The sequence below is a fragment of the Onychomys torridus genome, chromosome 15 (genome assembly GCF_903995425.1).
Source record: "Onychomys torridus chromosome 15, mOncTor1.1, whole genome shotgun sequence".
Taxonomy (NCBI): Eukaryota; Metazoa; Chordata; class Mammalia; order Rodentia; family Cricetidae; genus Onychomys; species Onychomys torridus.
The window spans coordinates 59,575,300-59,594,570 of NC_050457.1; the positions used below are offsets into that span (position 1 = coordinate 59,575,300).

General features: G+C 33.9%; 1 protein-coding gene across 2 annotated transcripts in view; it reads left to right on the forward strand.

Annotated features, from left to right (window-relative positions):
* Positions 1 to 19,271, forward strand: part of Cdh12 (cadherin 12) — a 684,197-nt gene that overhangs the window by 24,035 nt on the left and 640,891 nt on the right. The window lies entirely within an intron of this gene.

Here is a 19,271-nt window from a genome sequence, read left to right on the forward strand (position 1 = left end):
AGACCTGGTACCCAAACTCAGGTCCTCTAAAGTTTCAGTACATGTGCTTAAATAGTGAGCCAATTCTCTATCTATAATAATAGATTTATAAAGCATTTTCTTTATACTTTATACCTATTCTCAGTCATAGAGTACTTAGTATACATTGATGCACATGTAAATTTAATTATTATATTCACTAATCCCCTGATGCATTTGCTTTTTTAAAAGTTTACCCAACAAACCTTGTGTACTGATTCAGGAATTTGAGATAAAATTACAAAACCTAATATACTCTTCACCCAGAGTTTATAAAGTAGTTGAGTGTCACATACACACATACACACACACACACACACACACACACACACACACAAGATAAAATACATATCTTATTAGAAATGATTATATTCTTATAAAGGAAAATAATCCCAACCCAAGAGGTTGGTATGCTAGGGAGAAATTAAGAGTTCAGTCAGATTAATGGACAGATAAAATGTCTCTTAGATGAAGTTTTTTAGAATATGATGAATAATCAACAAGTAATTGGGTAAGATCAAATGCTTAGATCATTAACAATAGTGAGTAAGAACTGGTAGATGATTCCTAGTAGCATGACTATTGGTAAACTTAAAGATAATGACAGGAATACACAATATCTGGAGCTATTGAAAGCCAAGAGTATATAAGAAGATCAATTGCTTCTAATTGTCACGAATACAGTAGTTCATGCCATCCATGATAAGAAGTCTGAATCTTCTATGTTATCAGTTATCAATGATTCTTTAAGACTGTACTGAACCAGTAAATGATATGATTAGGAAGCAAAAAAAAAAAAAAAAGACTGTTGATTTTTTTAGAAAAATAGAGGAAATGTTTCTGTAAAGAATCGAGATACGGGAATGATATCTAGAAAGAACTAATCATTGAAAACCATCTTAGAGAACAAAATATTTTGACAAAGTTAAGACAGGACTATGAGTTAGATGAATAATGAAAAATTTGTTAGCAAATGGAAAATCATTTAGTATGAATGAATTGCAGATGCTGTGAGACATTTGTCAAAAAAGACGTCCTGGGAAGGGAAACTGGATGTCTGGGACAGTGATCCTGATACTTGTTTTGCATGCAAGTCACCTGACTTCTGGAGAACAGAACATTCCACATGGCACTGCTGTCTTTGCTGCTGCCAGGATTGGTCATAACTCCTGTAGCAAAGACTGCCACTAGTCGACCAGTTGTAACCTGCCTCTATACTTTTTTTTTTTTTTTTAAATAAATTAAGCTAACATGTAAATCACATCATCTCAGAACATGACTGGACCAAAGGTGTTCGAAGAAGTATTAAAATAAAATGAGGTGTTTATAGGTAAATCTAAATTCAATACTTTGTGATCCATGCCTAATAAGAAGGGAAGAACTGATGCAGACACAAGGGTTGATTCTATGATAACTTTGCAAGAAACCAGTCACCTGCAAGCAGAGTAAAAAGGTCCAGGACAGACCATTGCCACATAAATTTCAGAAGACATATACACTATCAATGTCTTTATCTTGAATTTCTAGCCTTTAGAATCATCAAGCAATCTTTCATGTGTCATCCACCTGACCACATGACTTTGTTGTTCCATACCTAGAAAGTACACACCATTCCCATGACCATTTGTAAATCATAACAATCATTTACACATTTAAATGGAATCCAGGTTTTTACAAGAGGAAGAAAGTGAGATTAAGCTATGTGCATTCATACATCCCTGCATCTGAATGACAGTCCTAGGTTCTCATATTATATCCTAACTGCATTTACATATAGTAAGCAGCTGAATAAAGAAAAATATGGATAGAATCTGGTGGTTGTAAGAGGTTCATATAATGTGTTTATATTTTGCCAAAAGAGAAACATCCAAGTTATGCTCATCTGCAATTTTAATGATCACTGCTCAAGGAAATAACAAAATTAATAGATCCATGGATTTCTTCTTACATTGGATTTTTCTTATAATTCATATTCATCAGTACTTTATCCTTTGTTGTGTTCTTTCATTTGTATCTTAGTATGTGAGTTCATTTTATAGAGGATTTTTATTGTATCTTAATTGTGATGACTTCAGTAACAAGAAAACAATGCTTTCTTCACTTTAGACCACAGAGCACATTTTTAATAGGGGACAATAATTTGTATCACTAGCAAGCTTTCCAGGACAATGTAAGAGAATGAAAACAAAGTTTAGTCTTTTGCTTCAATAGAACCAGTTTCTACTCTTAATTACTAGTGTAATTTTTTCCTATAAGTAATGATCATAAAATAGCATATTGTGAAAAGCATGAATATTCTGTGATCTCAAATATTTCTAGATATATTTAAGATTATAATTACACGTAATATATTTATAATTATTGTTCAAGGCATTAAGGTGTTATTTTTCAGATTAGATGAAAACATAATTTAAAATCCTGCCTTAAGTTTCTTAGGATAAGCTCAAAACTATTGAAGAATAATCTGAGGTATGACTTGACATACATGAGTATGTTATGAGGATCTAGGGTTTACAAATATCAGTTGGCAGAAGTGGATGTGAGGACACAGTATTGTCACAAAAGAGGACATGCATGCACAGTTCCCTAGATACTGGAAGTTTGTCAAATAGAATAGGGCCGAAATGGGGGAAATGTGGTGATTAAAGCCAAAGCAGTGGGAGCAAGAGGGAAGTCTAAGCAAATGACTATTCATGAGAATGATGTATTGGGTCTCATACAGAGGAACAGGTGAGACACATGTGTTTAGGATTGACTGGTTCGAATATTTTAGTAGGTTCTGAGTCCTTACTTGTCTCATGACCAGCTTTTAACTCTTTAGAACTGTTGAAGAGTGATCCAGCATAATTCTGGATTGGTTAGTTTATTTAGGAGAGGTGAACATTCACTGAATCCTTTGTGATACTCAGAAATTAGCAAGCTATATGAAAGAGCATCTTGCATGGTCATCAAATCATCATAATGTAAATGTGTCATGCATTAGAAAATAAAAGAAATAGCTAATATGAGTATATTCATTTGAATTTATAGATGTTGTTATTTAAAATTAATGTTTTATATGATTATTACACATATGAAATACCATACTCAGACAATGGTACATTAAATTAACCTCTAAAGGAATTAAAGACATACACTGTATTTTCCATAAAAGGCTATTTTTGATTTAGGTTGCTAAGTCATTTTGATGAATAATGTAACATAAATGGAGAAGCAGACAAAGACTATTGTCAGGTTTGGGTTGAAGACTTACTTAGCTGTCAGGCTCAATCGTTTTTCTCTATCAGATGTGTCAAATCATGTTAAATGAGAACACTACCCTTGTACGTCTCTGTTTTACAAAGTATTTTCCTCTATGTTATACAATTCTCAATTCTAGAATATGCGGCATAAATTTCCTTCTTGCCATTAATACTGTACTGTGATGGATGTTATACCAAAATAAGTTATTGAAATCAAATGGCATTTATAATACAGACATGTCTCATTTGAATAAATAGAACTAGTCCAACATACACACATGTGGTGGTTTGAAAGAAAATGGCCCCCAAAGTGAGTGGCACTATTAGGAGTTGCGACCTCGTTGAAGGAAGCATGCCACTGTGGGAGTGGGCTTTGAGGTCCCGTTTCTCAAATTTCACACAGTGTGACTGTTTGTCAACTTCCTGTTGCCTGCAAGATGTAGCTAGACCACTACTGCCTGTCATGATCATAATAGACTGAACCTCTGTAAGTGTAAGTGGCCCACCCTCAACTAAATGTTTTCTTTATAAGAGTTTCCATGGTCATGGTGTCTCTTCACAGCAATAGTAAACCCTAAGTTGTATTGAAGCTAACATTGCTACATCTTGCAGGCAACAGGAAGTTGACTGTCACACTGAGTGAAGTTTGAGAATAGAGATCTCAAAGCCCACCCCACAGTGACACTTCCTCCATGTGCATACCTCCTAATAGTATCACTCCCTTTGTTTCAAACCACCATTACACTTTTGCTGTTAACATAAATAATCAGGATTACTTGCTGATATTACACCCTCTTTTCATGTACTCACATGATACACCTTATTGCAGGATGGTGCCATCCACATTCACTGTGGATCTTCTCTTTTTAGTTATACCTATTTGTAAGTCCCTGGTCAAACCTTCATAAAGATGTGAGATGGAGAGCTCCCCAGGGTAGTAAGGAGGAGGGAAAACTGGGGAGGGGGGGATGATCAACCAAGCTACCCCCCAAGCCCAGAATCAGTGCTGTGAGTTAGTCCAGGCAACATCCATCTCATCTATAAACTGAAGGAGCACATGAAGGGGGTTACCTACAAAACTGTAGGATCTCCAGGGAACAAGATAACAACAGGATATCCTAGAGGAGTCCCAGTGAGTGCTAGTTATAGATAATACAGTAGAAGCCAGAGGCCTCAAAACAGACCAATGGCTCATTGCAATGAACACTTACAAGTAGAGATGGACAGTCTAAATGCTACACTCTGTGATTCACTGGGACACACTACAGCTGCCACACCAAGGAATATATATATATATACTCTTTGTTTCTGTGTTCTTGGGTTTTTGTTTGTTTAGTTGTTTTTGATTGTTCTTTTCATTTTGGTTGTTGTTGTTTTGAGGGGTGTTTGCAAAGTCAGAGGGTAGATGCAAAGGGAGAAGGAGATGAATGGGATCTGGATGAATAATGTAAAATCCAGTAAGAATAAATAAAAAGTCTTTAAAAAGGAAGAAAGAAAGAAAGAAAGAAACAAACAAACAAACAAAGAAAGAAACAAAGAAAGAAACAAAGAAAAGCATTTGATTGAGTGCCTGCTTACACTTTTGGATGTTTAGTCATTATTATCAATGTGAAGATCATGGAAGCATGTAGCCAGTTGCTGGGTCAGTAGTTGAAAATTTTAAATCCTAGTCCACAAACAGAGAGAGAAAAGGACTGGATATGGTGTAAGCTTTTGAAATTTCAAAGCCCACCTTCAGGGACATGCTTTCTCCAGCAAGGACACCCCTCTTAATCCTCCTCAAACAGCTTGACCAGACCAGCTAGGGAAAAGACATTTGAATATGTAAGGATATGTGGGTCACTTTTATTCAAACCACTGCAATCATTATCATACATTAAAAGTCAGTGTTCCTATTGTATGATCAAATATATATGTGAGTGTGTAATTTTGGGCTCCAGATATAGTTCAGTGGAAGAGTGCTTACTCAGCATATGCAACACTCCAGGTTGCACACCTAGCAGTGAAATACTTATGCAGTTTAGTCAGCATGACTTTAATCTTAGCCAGAAGCATTCATGGTTTTCTACAGACATAAAACTGGCTCCTCAGTAATGGCAGAAGAGTCTTGTAACCTCTGATCTCTTTGACTTTCTGGGCATACATGTGGGAATTAGAGCTAATAATCACCTTGTCTATGAATCATGACTGTGTGTCATTATAATTACCCATAGTGCCTATATCTTTGCAATACCTATCAAACTAGTACAACATACTTGTTAATCAAAATTATTTTTAATTATCCATTCTCATTCTTGTTTTACCTATCAGTTAAAATCTCTTTTCTTTTTTTGTTTTTCAGCCTATATTATGACAAGACTTTTTCTAAACTCAAAATCTGGAATGGAATAATTCACAATATTATTGTATGAGTTTTAAAGGCCAGATATGCTAAAGAAGCTAGAGTAGGACAATGACACATAGATTTCCAGGAAGTAGAAATAGAAATATGTTTCAGCAGAGACAGTAGGGTTAACACAGCATAGCTACAAAGACAGATGAGAGAAGAAATTTAACATGGTCGGAGCAATTAGTTGACAAAGTTCTGGTAAATGAAGTTATGGAGAGCAGTTGTTTGGAAGCAACAGTAATTGGATGTCACACTCCAAGAGGAGCAGGAGCCTTGACTGAATGTGTAAGGAGTGGTTAAAGCCCTCCATGGATGTGTATCATTGATAACAGCAAATAACTTAGACCCATGAGCATTGGCAAAGCCTTCCCCTGTTCCCTTTATTATAACTCTATGTCATAATCTTGAACATAAAGGGTATCATGCTTATTGCATTGCCAGAACTTAGAAGAGTTCTTTATAGTGATTATATGTTCAATAATGGTTACTGAGAGAATAAGAAAATATTTCTGTGTATATTTAGTTCTCCTGGTCAGCTGAACTTCGTTTATATAACTAGATTGCAAAACCTGAGGCAGTTGTAATTTTAAGGATAATTTTTATCTTCTTCCAAATTGGAAATAATGATTCCACATGACAAAACTTTGGACTTAGGATAGTTTCAATCAAAAGTAAACTTTTTCAAGTGTTTTCTCCACTAAGTTTATATTCCCTTTTCTATCTATCACAATTATTTAAAAATCTTTAATCCATCTCATCATTACAGTAAAGAAAGTAGAAAGAATGTTGTTTGGTTATGCAGGCCTCCCTCTATACTTTCTGAAAGTCACCGGGAAATTTTTACTGAAAGTTTAGTGAAGCACCATCTTAAAAATAAAGTGTTAAGTTGTCAAAGGGTATCTATCCATCACTATAAGAACATCCTACTCATGTGGGTGAATTAACTGCATTAACTTGAACTTTTTATGATGGACATATATCAACTCATCATCTTACAAGGTGAATGGAATTGTTCAGGAAATTCCCGACATATCTATTACATGATAGAAATTTAATGATTACCAATAAGCTGAGCACATGACAGGGAGCAAAAGAACACAAAGCATGTTCAAGGAAATGTGCAGTAAGGTCTCAATAAAAGACAAATTATCTCCTTGCAATATGGGAAAATATTTAGTTTTCTTTCCCAAATGTTCGCCTTCTATTTTAGCTAGATTTGTCTTGTGTCAAAGTGTGTCAAAGCATGTGCTAATTTGGATTGAGAGTTCATAGTTTTTACAATAGCTTTAGGCAATGTACAATTAGAATTAAGTGAGCATCTTAGCTGTTGAGTATGCTGTGAGGTTTGAGACAGATTACATGGCTCTGGGATGGAAAAAGTGTTATAACAGAATATGGGAAGGAGTTCTGTGGTGGGTGAATCACTGATCTTAACTGTTTCTGAACTGGTTTCCTTGTCTAAATCCCAAAAGCCTAGTTTGCTGATGGCATCTAAAGGGCTTGTTCTTAATTCTTGTTCTCTTAACACCACTTTCACAGTTGGTAGTCTCCAGAGGAGACTAGAGATAATTGCTATTTCTGAGATATGTATTTTCTTCATTGATGTTTTTGGTCCCATCCATACCTCTTTACATTCTTGTCATCATTATTAGTATATTATTATGTTAAAACCCATTCCTATTTAACATGTACCATCTGATGATTAACAGCTGGTCCAATCTATCAGCTTTCTCATGCCTCCTGGATCATTTGGGGCACTGTGCTGAATTAAATGCCTTTATAATTTTCACTGTTTACCCTTTCTGCTCATTGAAAAGAAATGATTGTTTCCTTTTTATCAGCTCCTGACAGTCATCATTCTATTATATTTATAAGTATATGTGAATAATTTAGAGTTTCTGTGTATGTATGTGCATTCCGTGTGAATTCATGTGTGTTATTGTGTGTGGGTGCACGCATGTATGCAAATATGGGCATAAAACAATGTAGGGTGTCTTTCTCTGTTTCTCTCTACCTTATTTGGGGATTTAAACCTATAATTGATAACAGAAGGAGTTTTCTTTCCCTCACCATTTCTACCAGTCTAGTTAGTAGACACTTGATATAGAGCATCTTCTGTAAGATTCCTGAGGGCAATAGTCATTAACATCACAACAAATTCGCTTTTAGCATTATTTACTTGAACACATTGACAAGAGCAGCTGACTGTGCACTTATCTATTTGAATAAGCACTTTATTTCACTTATAGCTAATGTATTCAGCAGCTACTAATTGCTTATTGATCCTTTAAGATCATTTCCTGTTAAATACCAAGTGATTGGAAATTATTTTTCAACTTGACCACTTAAAGTAGAAACACCAATGAAAATTTTATTTTACTCAATAAATTTCAGAAATTAAAAATAGAAAATGTCATTGAATTGAATAGGCCCCATTGTTAGGGTACATTGTAAAGGAGAAGTGAACCTCTAATGAAGTACAATACACATAAATTCTTATGTGTGCATTAAAAGTGACTTTTTAATTTCAAGGGTGTTTTATTTAGAAATGGCAACTTACATAGCTGGTGGGGCTAATTATGTTTGCTATTCTCAAAGAGCAAAGTGTTCTCACACCAAGAAATTGGTGCATGTAACTTAGGATGTAAAATGTTTGTACAAGCTTTCATCAAAGTTCATTGTACTCTCTAAAGATAAGATCAGAAAACATGATTTCTTTTAACTTGTAAGTTTTTTCTTTTGATTTATCTTGTTGCAATTGAGCTTTGCTCTTAAGCTGGATAGTGGACCAATACTATTACAAATTTCTTCTTTAGTGTATTTTATTGTTTTTTTTTTTTATGTATTCTTCTCTCATACAACAGATCCCAACGACAGCCTCCCCTTCTTTCACTCTCTTCATCCTCTCTGCCGCCCTCTCCCCAAGATTCACTGCTTCTCCATTTTCCTTCAGAAAAGAGCAAGATTCCATGGGTATCACCATGGCATTATGAGATGCAGTGAGATTAGGCACAAACCCTCACTCATGTCAAGGCTTAGTGAGGGAACCCAATAGGAGGAAAATGGTTCAATGAACAAACAAAAGAGTAAGAGACACCTCCACTCCCATTGTTAGGAGCCCCACAAAACCCCAAAACTTAGCCACAGCTTGAATGCAGAAGACTAGCACAGACCCATGCTGACTCTGAGTTGCCTCTTCAGTCTCTGTGAGCCCCTATGAGCCCTGCTTTACTTGATTCTGTGAGCTGTCTTCTGGTATCTTCAATCCCTCTGGTCCCTACAATCCCTCTTCTACAGGGTTCTCATAGCGCTGTCCCACCATATGTTTGGATGTGTGTCTCTTCATCTGCTCCCATCAGCTGCTGAAGAAAGCCTTTTTGATGATGATTAGACTATGTCCTGATCTATGTGTATAGTAGAATATCGTTAGGAATCAGCGGCCATCTTCCATAACCAGAGGGACTAGGACAACAACCCAGCAACCAAACCTTCAACCCACAAACTCTTCTGCCTGCAAGATGTGCTAGGGCAAGAGTAGCACAGAGCTGGTGGGAGTGGCCAGTTAATGACCACTTTAACTTGAGACCCATGCCATGAGAGGCATTCCATGACATGCCTGACACTCCCTGGATGGCCAGGAACTAGAAGATGGATGGCGAGAGAACCAAAAACAACTAGCAAAAATAAACAAGTAGATGAATAAATAATTTTTAATATATTTTTATTTCTTGTGTATGGATGTTTTGCCTATTACTATGCCTATGAACTATATGTGTACATCTTGCAAAGAGGTAAAAAGTGACTATTGTATCCCCAGCAGCTACAGTAATTGGTGGTTTTCAGGTGCCAGGTGTTTGCTGTGACTTGAATGGGATACTCTGAAAGCGCAGTCAGTGTTCTTACCTCTCAGGTTTTTCTCCAGCCCCTATTATGGGTTACTTTTCTTCTTTAAAGTAGGTAAATCAATATTTGATTACTATTGCTTTTATAAATTTACTTGAGATCAGAGATTATATATAATACAATGCCTCTAACGTTCTCAAAATCCAGTGCAACTCATCTTACTTTGAGAACACCAAATAAATACTGTAAAGATTTAGTACATAAATTAGAGGATGTATGTCGATACAACAATGATGTTGAACTCTTTGGATAGCCTTTTGCACAATTAAAAATGTTGGTTATATTTACATTTGCAATATTACTTGCTATTCACAGCAGGAGTATGGAGGGTGGAATGATTGGGGGAAGTTTCACTGGTAACAGTAAAATTTACCACTTTTACTGACTTAGATGAAGAACAAAAGAATTTTCATTGATTACTTTATTAAATTATTAGCCCATAAGTTTTTTGGTTTTTTTTGTTGTTGTTGTTGTTTTTTTTTTACAATGTAAACTCCTCAGCTTTTATTTGTTAAAGTCAATTGAATGGCACAATTTGATACAATTGATGTGTATCTTTTAATAAGAACTAATTCGTCTTATCTAGGCTTAATCTTAAATCTAAATATATTCATTTCTACAAGAAAATTACATTTTAAACTAATAGATAGATAGATGGATAGATAGATAGATGTAATTTTCCAATTCATTTATATAAACAAACTATATAGAGAAACTCTGATATTTATCAGTAAAAGTAATGAAGATTTCCAAGCAGGTTAAATAGATAGCTGATAGTCACACTGTCAAATGCATGCTGTCAAATTCTATTAGAATTGATAGTTACATGAATAGAGGTTTAACTCAGAAAGTTATTATGCAGGCAAAAGCTTAATTTTTTCCTACAGAATACATGGGCTAAGTATTTAACATTTAGATTGAAACCAGTTTTATTCATTACAGTTTATATTACTATATCAGTGGCTCAGAAGAAAAATATTCTCTCAGAACTTTTATGAGTGATTAAGATACTGAATATTTTCCAAGGTCTGGTACATTACTGCTAATATAATACCTAGTATTTAAAGGTGACTTTGGGGAAAAAAAAAGTAAATAATAGTGACTAGAAATTTACATTTAGAATATCTTGTTTCTTGTTTAATATTACAGTCCAGATGAGTTTTTCAACTATATTACATGTCTTTAAAGATTAAAATGCAATTTCTCAATTTTAGAATAAATTATTTTAGGAAAACTTAATGAAAAAACTGTAAAAGGATGAATTCTTTTGACATTGTGTAGTACAGTTACAGTTTTCTTTTATGACACAAAATGTATTATAAAATATAAACTATGTTTTTGCTATTAAATAGTCATCATGCTTCTTTTCTAAAACAGATATGTTCATATTAATGCCATTAGTTTTTTTATACCTTTCACTTAGAATAATGTATAGTGCAACAAAAATATTACTATTTTTTCTGATTAGTAGATTTATTTTTCTTTAGATGGTAGGAAAAATAAAACACTGATTTATATCTGATCTTCTTTCAAAACAGTTCTATATTATGATTTTTGAAAATAATGTCTTTATTGTTTTCAATTCTTATACCATGCTTGTGTTTATATTTAACCCATGCATCCAGCAATATGTACTCATATGTGCTTTACTCATCCTCATCTCCCTATGATCTCAAGTATGAGTTTCTTTTTATTCTCTTTAAATGAGTCTGATTTGTGTTAGTCAACTCCTTTTGAGACTGTGGTCAGCCCTAGTACATGGTCAACCTAATAAATGTCACATCATTAGAGAAACTGACACTCAGTCTCCCTGCAGCTATCAAATGCCAATGGCTGCTCATGTACCCATGGAATTCCTTGTACCACTCCTGCCTCCATGCTGAAATATGTCTTTTGCATGTAGTCATTGTTGGTGTAAGTTTTTATGTACAACTGCCCTGTTCTGTCTAGAAAACACTTGTTTTCTTAAGGTTACCCTTCACTCCTGCTCTTACAACCTTACTACACCCTCTTCCACAAGTTCCATGACACGTGGTGAGGAGGGATGTGATATACAAGTCCCATTCAGGATGAAACACTCACTCCATGGTCCTTTATTCTCTGCATGTTGGTCAATTGAGTATCACTGTGCTAATTCTCATCTATTGAAAAAGGAAGCTTTTCTGATGAGGCTTGACAGGTGCCTCCATGGATTTAGCAATAATTCATTAGGAATTCAGTTTACCACTGTATCTATTTCACAGACTGGTAGTCTAAAGCTTCCTGTAATATTTATGACCTCTCTGTATATATTATCTTGGCAAAGTTAACACTTATATATCATAGATTGGGCCTTTGGTCTAGTCAGAAAATGAGCACTGTTGCACTAGTAGGTATATCTTATCAAACTAGTCATTATTGTAGTTTGCAGGGTTCACAGCTATCTGAGAATGGTAATTACTTTTCTCCTTCAGTAGTGTAGATATCACCTTCCAGTAATGACAGGTATTGAGCTTGAATAAAATTTCTAGTGGAACACCAGCTTTATTTATCCATGTTCTGTGAATTCTTTGAGTGTCCATTATCTTCACCAATAAGGTCTAATGTCAAGTCTGGGAGGCAATGGAAATATCCTGTAATGTTTAACAGGAACAGGAGTGTTTGGGATCTTTTTGTCTTTGTGTCACATAAATACTTAGTATACAATAGAAATTTCAAACTAAGATGAATGATTTATATACTTTGTTAATAAAATATCATCAATATTCACCACAAAACATTTAAACAGTATTGACATATAATTAAGATGGAAATTCTACTCATCTCTTAATTTATAGCATATTACCTAGATAATATTTAATAAATGCAATATATAGTAGTAGGATGTAAATGTTGTAAAGAACAGATCACAGTCATTTCCTATGCACAATACAGAATAGGGTATAGAAGTCTTATTCAAGGGATTTGAAGAAGGCTTCAAATTTGGCCTAAATGTGACTTCAGTGAGAGACTAAGACATAAAAATAGAGAACAATATTTTGCACAGATGTGCAACTATCATGCACTACCCATTGCTCACTAAGGAATTGTAGCTGGAGCAAAGTAGAGAAGGGAGAGAAAATTCAGCAGTGCTTCAATGTCTTACTTGGGAGTAGATGTGAGTGTTTTCTAAGGGTTCAATGTTATTAAACTCTTGAATTTCATAGTGGCACTGTTGAGAGATGATGACACATTCAAGAAGTAGGATATGTTCATAGTTCCATGGGTCATTGTTAAGCTCACTGAAGGGACTATGATACTATTCCTACTTCATTTCTCCAAATTTTTATATGATAACAGCAGCTTTTCTGTATACCTTTACTACTCAAAGTAGATCATGTCCACCAAGATCACAAAAGCATGTGATCTTGGTCATGAACACCCAAAGTTGTGAAGCCAATAAATGTTTTTTTTTTTTTTTTTTTTTTTTTTTTTTTTTAATACCTTAGTTGTGAGAGGGAGAAGATTAATAACACAAGGTTGAATAATGTGATCCTCAAATAAAGAATCCCAAGGACAACTAAGTTTTCACCTATAAGTTCATGATGTCATATGACTATTTCAGAAGACTTCATGAAGTATAAGTCATTGGAGATCATTGGGCCAACAACCAATAGTATGTGACTTGTGCTAAAAAGTATTTTTCTGGATACTAAAGGAAGAACACATTGTATAAATGAAACCGCACATACAGTGAGATGTAGATAGTTAATATAGTAGCCCAGACAGGACTGAATTATGAATCTAGATCAAGTTAATGAATGAGATTAAAAACTTAAACCTATCATGAAGAGAAAGTGATAGGGGGTTGGTAGAATGAATTTGAAAATACACAAAGAGATAAATTAAAATGAAGTATAAAATATGCAGCTATTTTGTCATTTAAACATGAAGATGTTTATTTAGAAAAAGATGCTTATAAGACAAAGCTGTTTATTTGGGGAGAAGTTTCATGTTACATTTTTAAAATCATTTACATGTTAAAATTTTACAAATATTTTAAAATACATTTTCAGTATGTAATTCTATATTTAAAAGTGAAATTATTGGAAAATGTTCACTTCAGAATATTTAAAATTGTGTTAGGAAAACCTAAGTTCCACTGAAAGCCACAAAGCTAGACACAAAGCTAGACCACCAAGTGAGTTAAAAAGTGAGTTGAGTAGAGGAAGCTGACCCTTATCAAAACCCGAGTAATTATAATATTCTACAATTATAGAGTTCTACGTAAAAAACAAAACTGGCACCTAATGAACATTTGTTCCTTAATTCACTGTTTTTTTAGTTTTTATTACATCCTTTTTGTGAATCTGCCTTGAATTTGGGCATTATGTCCAATCTTTAATCTTTCCAATTCAGCATTAACCAGAATCTTTGTAAACCAGAATATCAAGAATCTACCAAAGTTTAATATATAATTAAGACCACAAATAATGGAACTTGATGAAAAAATATTTGCTCTTCCTTAAGTAAGAATCTTGTTTATGCAGAATTTCCTGACTCTTGGTTTCTGCTCTCAGGCTTCTTCTCCTCAGTAATTTTTCAGTCAGATCTTGACTGTCAACTCCATATAGTGCTTTGCTGAAATTTCAATTCAATATGATCATTTTCCCTTCTGTTAATTATAATGAATAGAAGCTTCCTACTTACTATTTAAAAAAAATGAGAACATCTTCTTCTTTAATATATTCTTCAGTATGACCTGAAATGAACCAGTTCACAAAGTTTGGGAAAAAGAAAAAGGAATGATTCTTTGAAAGGTGATCTTGAAATATAGAAGAGGAAAACAATTTAGAAAATAATGATTGTTGTAATGTGCTATTTGAGTAATATTATCACCCAAACCTGGTAGCCTAATGAGGCCATTGGTCACCTTGACCATAGACTAACCTGAAAGAAATCAAAATAAATATTATTGGAAATTTCACACAGAAAAGATGACAAAAGATCCATGGGAGCAAGATGACAGAAATTTTTGACTCTGGGGATTTTATAAAACATTGGAGCAGAAAACCTTGCCAGTAGAGCAGAATTTATGAATGCAGGAATATCTGCCTGAAGATAGAAGGCAGTGCTATAGAATGTTTTAACCCTACTATTGATGATTCACTGCAGAGTGAATCAAATAATAATGGGAGACATCCAGAGATTAAGGAAGCAACATCTCTACTCATGTAGGAAATCTTCAATTAATAAAAATATTATGTTAAATAGCTGGAAGAGAAGGATTATTGTAAGAGAAGGGAATAAGAAAACATGGGAAGTATCTGTGGAAAAAGAACAGTATAATTAAGATGAGAATGACTTACCATAAACAATGCATTCTCCTGTTGAGCCAGTTATATTTAAAGCAGGCTTGCATTCAGTGCTTAGATCTGTAAGGCATTTATAATGTAGGAATCCAAATGCAACTTTAGATTCCTACTTTGCCCGTGCTAGCGGCTTTGAAGACTATATTCTCCATGCTCATTCATTATTCAACATGACAAAAGACTCTACACCAGAAGACACTACCTCCCCCTTTTTTCACCTCTGGCAGAGTTAGCCCAGCAGTTTTCGTTCTCTCGTCTTAAAATTCCTGTTTTATTTTATTTTTCCTCAACAGAAGAATGGAGGAAAGCGCGCACAGAGAAACGCTTGTTCAGATTGTGACTGTGAAAAGCTGGAGAGCTTTGAGAAATTAGCCTAACCCTGAAATTGGGGCAGAAACAGATTGTGATTTCTCTGTGAGGTTGAACAGTAAGGATTTGAGCTTCCTATCAGTGAAAGCATTTGTGCACATTGACCTCTGCTGCAGAATCAACTTTGGAATATCATTTTTCTCATAACTGTAGAGAGAAGATATTTTAGAAACAATGAAGAGTGACTATGTAGTTATTAATAATTAATAGTAGATTGAAAATACCAGGAATAAACATTTCCCATTAAACCTCCTATGTGCTAAAGAAAGTCCACTTTCTACATTTTTGAATGTTCAGGTTCTAAGTTCACAATATCTCAGAATACGATATTTTAAAAATGTTTTTCTGACTAATATAATTATATCATTTTCCCCCTCCCTCCTGCCTTCTGAGATAGAAATATTTTTTGTTGTTCAATTAACAGGTGTGCAGTACTTTATTACGGCACCCTTAGCAGATCAATGGGGCCAGTGTATTTCTCAGTTGAGAAACACTTGGTTTTTCACTCCATGCAAAATGTAGTGGAATTCATTAGAGGAACTGCCTTTCAAAGCATATAATATGGAAACTATATCAGTCAATTAAAGCTGATATGTGCTTGAGCAACAGAACAGAATTTTATCCTATTTTTTTATCCTTTTTTTTTTTAAAAATATAAATACAAAAACACTGACCAGCTTGGGTGAAATGATGACTTAGCCATTACAAGCACCCTCATGGAGGTTAACAAACTTCTGTAAGTCCAGTTCCAAGGATTCAATGCCATCTCCTGGCCTCCATGGATGCCAAGTCCACACATGTACACAGACATACAGTAAGTTAAAGCATTAACATACAAAAAATAAAAATAAATAAATCTTATTTTTAAAAGTCATTAGCTTTGATTAGAGATAGAGTGAAATTGAGAAAATCCTCATCTAGCTTACATACAGTCTGTGGTGTTAATGTATTCCCCAAAATATTGTGCACTCCAATAAACTTATATGGGGTCAGAGAACAGAACAGCCACAATATTAAACATAGAGGTTAGGTAGTGGTAGCACATGCCTTTAATCCTAGCATTCCAGAGGCAGAGATCTGCCTGGATCTCTGTGAGTTAAAGGCCACACTGGAAACAGCAAGCATAGTGACTCACACCTTTAACCCCAGGAAGTAATGGCAGGAGGCGGAAAGATATTTAAGGTGCAAAGACAAGGAATAATAGCCTGGTTAAGCTTTTAGGCTTTAAAGCAGTACAGTTCAGCTGAGAGGCATCTAGTCTGAGGAAACAGGATCAGCTGAGGAATTGGGGAGAGGAGATAGCTGTGGCTTGTTCTGCTTCTCCGATCTTCCAGCATTCACCCCAATAACTGGTCTCAGGTTCATTTTTATTAATAAGAACTTTTAAGATTCATGCTACAACAGTCTCAAGTCTGAGCCAAGGAGGCATATGTCTGATATCCCAGAGCTTCAAATAAGGATGCTGCACCTTCAGAAGTTCAATGTTGTCCTCATCTTCTGCTATATAATGAAGTCTCAGATTGAGAGAGAGAGAGAAAGAGAGAGAGAGAGAGAGAGAGAGAGAGAGAGAGAGAGAGAGAGAGAGAGAATGGGGTATAGGCAGAAAGGGAAGATAAGAAGAAAAAAACCAAAATCAATAATAAGGAAAAGAACAGGATCACAGCTTAAAACCTATGAGGTCTCAACCCTACACAAAGAACTATAGGCAACAAAGAAATGTTGAGGTCAGGAGAAATTGTCTTACCTACAGAAGAATCCACCACGTGAATATCAATTACCAAAGGATCACCCTTGAAAACATACATACACATAAAATTATATAGATTGCATAGGTTAGACTTTTTATTTAAGAATATATGTGTGTGTGTGTTTGTGTGTGTGTGTTGTTGTTGTTGTTGTGTGTATGTATGTGTGTATATACACACTAAAAACCAAACTTCCCCTTTTGCACATACACACCCATGTACAATCTATAATGTTTTTGATATATTTTTATGGTAATGTTTGATTAGAGATCTCCATGTAGTATGAGTATAAATTCTATATTTGAATATATATGTTTTTTGTTATAGTTCTTAGATTCCTGTTTGAACTGAAAGATTCATGAATGATTGTTATTTTAATATATGGTTAGCATATCTTACAATCCATCTCAGCTTATTGTAAATAACAGTTTGTTCTGTGAAGAATCAATCAAGGTGCAATATGAGGTAAATTTTAGAAGGATGGCCTTTCTATAAATTTTCATAGTTCTTAAAAACTTTAGTCTGAGCATGGTGTCACAGGAGACTGAGACATGATTGAGAGTTTGAACAAAAAGTGAGCTATATAGTGAAATTTAGGGCAGTCTAAATAATATAGTGATAGCCCAACAGGGATAAAAAAGAAAAAAATTCCAAGTATTTACTTGGTACCCATTCCCTATTCTTTACTGTCCTGCTCATGTGTCCATGTACTGACTAATATGGAAGCACAATAAATAAAAAGAAGGAACATTAAAGTTGTTTTCCAGTGACATTCTTAAATAAATAAGTAAATAAATGAAACAAAAAAATTTAAGAAAATGTAAATGAACATTAAACTTCACTTTTACAAACTATATATATCTTTCTAAATTATATATATTACTTATATATTATTAAGCTCATTTATATAGTAAAATATCACTTTAATTTTATTATTTTAGATTATATCTCTTTATATACTATTACTATTCTTTATAGGAATATGATTTATTCTCCATAATTGACTGTGATAGAAATTTCCTGTATCTATTATTGTCAGTCAGATGCCTCTCTTTCATTCTCTCAGAAAGTATAAGTCCAGTCTTCTTTGAGACTGTTAATCTTTTTCTTTTAATTTATTACATAATAGTTTACATGTAATAAGTAAATATATTAATTTACATAAGTTGATGTTTTTTTATTTCTTTTGTGAGCAAACAAGTATGATGAGACATGTTAAAATTGAAATAAGTTTCAAATGTTTAATATTTAAGAAATTAAGTATTAGAACCTTATTTTGGCATTTAAAAGAATAACATGTTTTGTGAATGATAATCATGGCAATTTACAAAGACACAATAAAAATCATCATGATCTAACACAGTAAACAAATGAAAGTTGAATAAATCAAAAAATGTGTTTGGTGCCTTGATCTGATACTGTGTATTTTAAGAGATAAAATTTACATGGATTATAGACAATTATTCTCTCATTTACAAAGAGTACACATTGTACTGAGAAAACTCATAGAGACACTTGGGAACTAATTGTGTTTCCGAAAGTACAGTTTAACCTCAGACAATAATTGTGACAATAAAGTTAATGATCTAATTAAAAACACAACAACAAATTTATAGGGCTGTTAACTGTAATTGAAGGTCCATGAAAGGCAACAGATTTTAATAGGTAGGAATAAATAGTGGAGATTTTTGTCATTTTTTAAGAATTTTGAATCAAAATTAGCAGTAAGCATGATTAATTATAAAGGAAATAAATGAAAAGAAAGGTAAATGGAAACACTTTTGAAATTCACATTCACTATAATAATTTTAATTTAACATGAAATATGTTACTGAAATATATTTATAACTAATACAAATGGCAAGCTTTCTAAAAGGGATACTACATATTTCAAAAGCATAAACTTGTTTTCTCATTCATTTTTTAAAAGAATTCTTACTCCTTTTTAATATCGATTTTTTTTTCACATATTGATTATAACAATGGTTAGTTTGGTATGTGTCAGCATGCTTGTGTAAACAGGTGTAAAAAACTAATGGGAACTCATTCTCTCCTGCTACTTGTCCTGGAATCAAATTCAGGTGGTGACTTGGCAGCAAATGATATTACCTGATGAGCTAATGTGATGGCAAGAAAATTTAACCATCTATTACTTACCAACATAACGGATTTTAATTTCATTTTATTAACTTTTTTAAATTTATTGTACATGCCGACCACAGTTTCCTCTCTGTCCTCTCCTGTTCTGCCCCCACCCTCATCCCGACTCCCATCT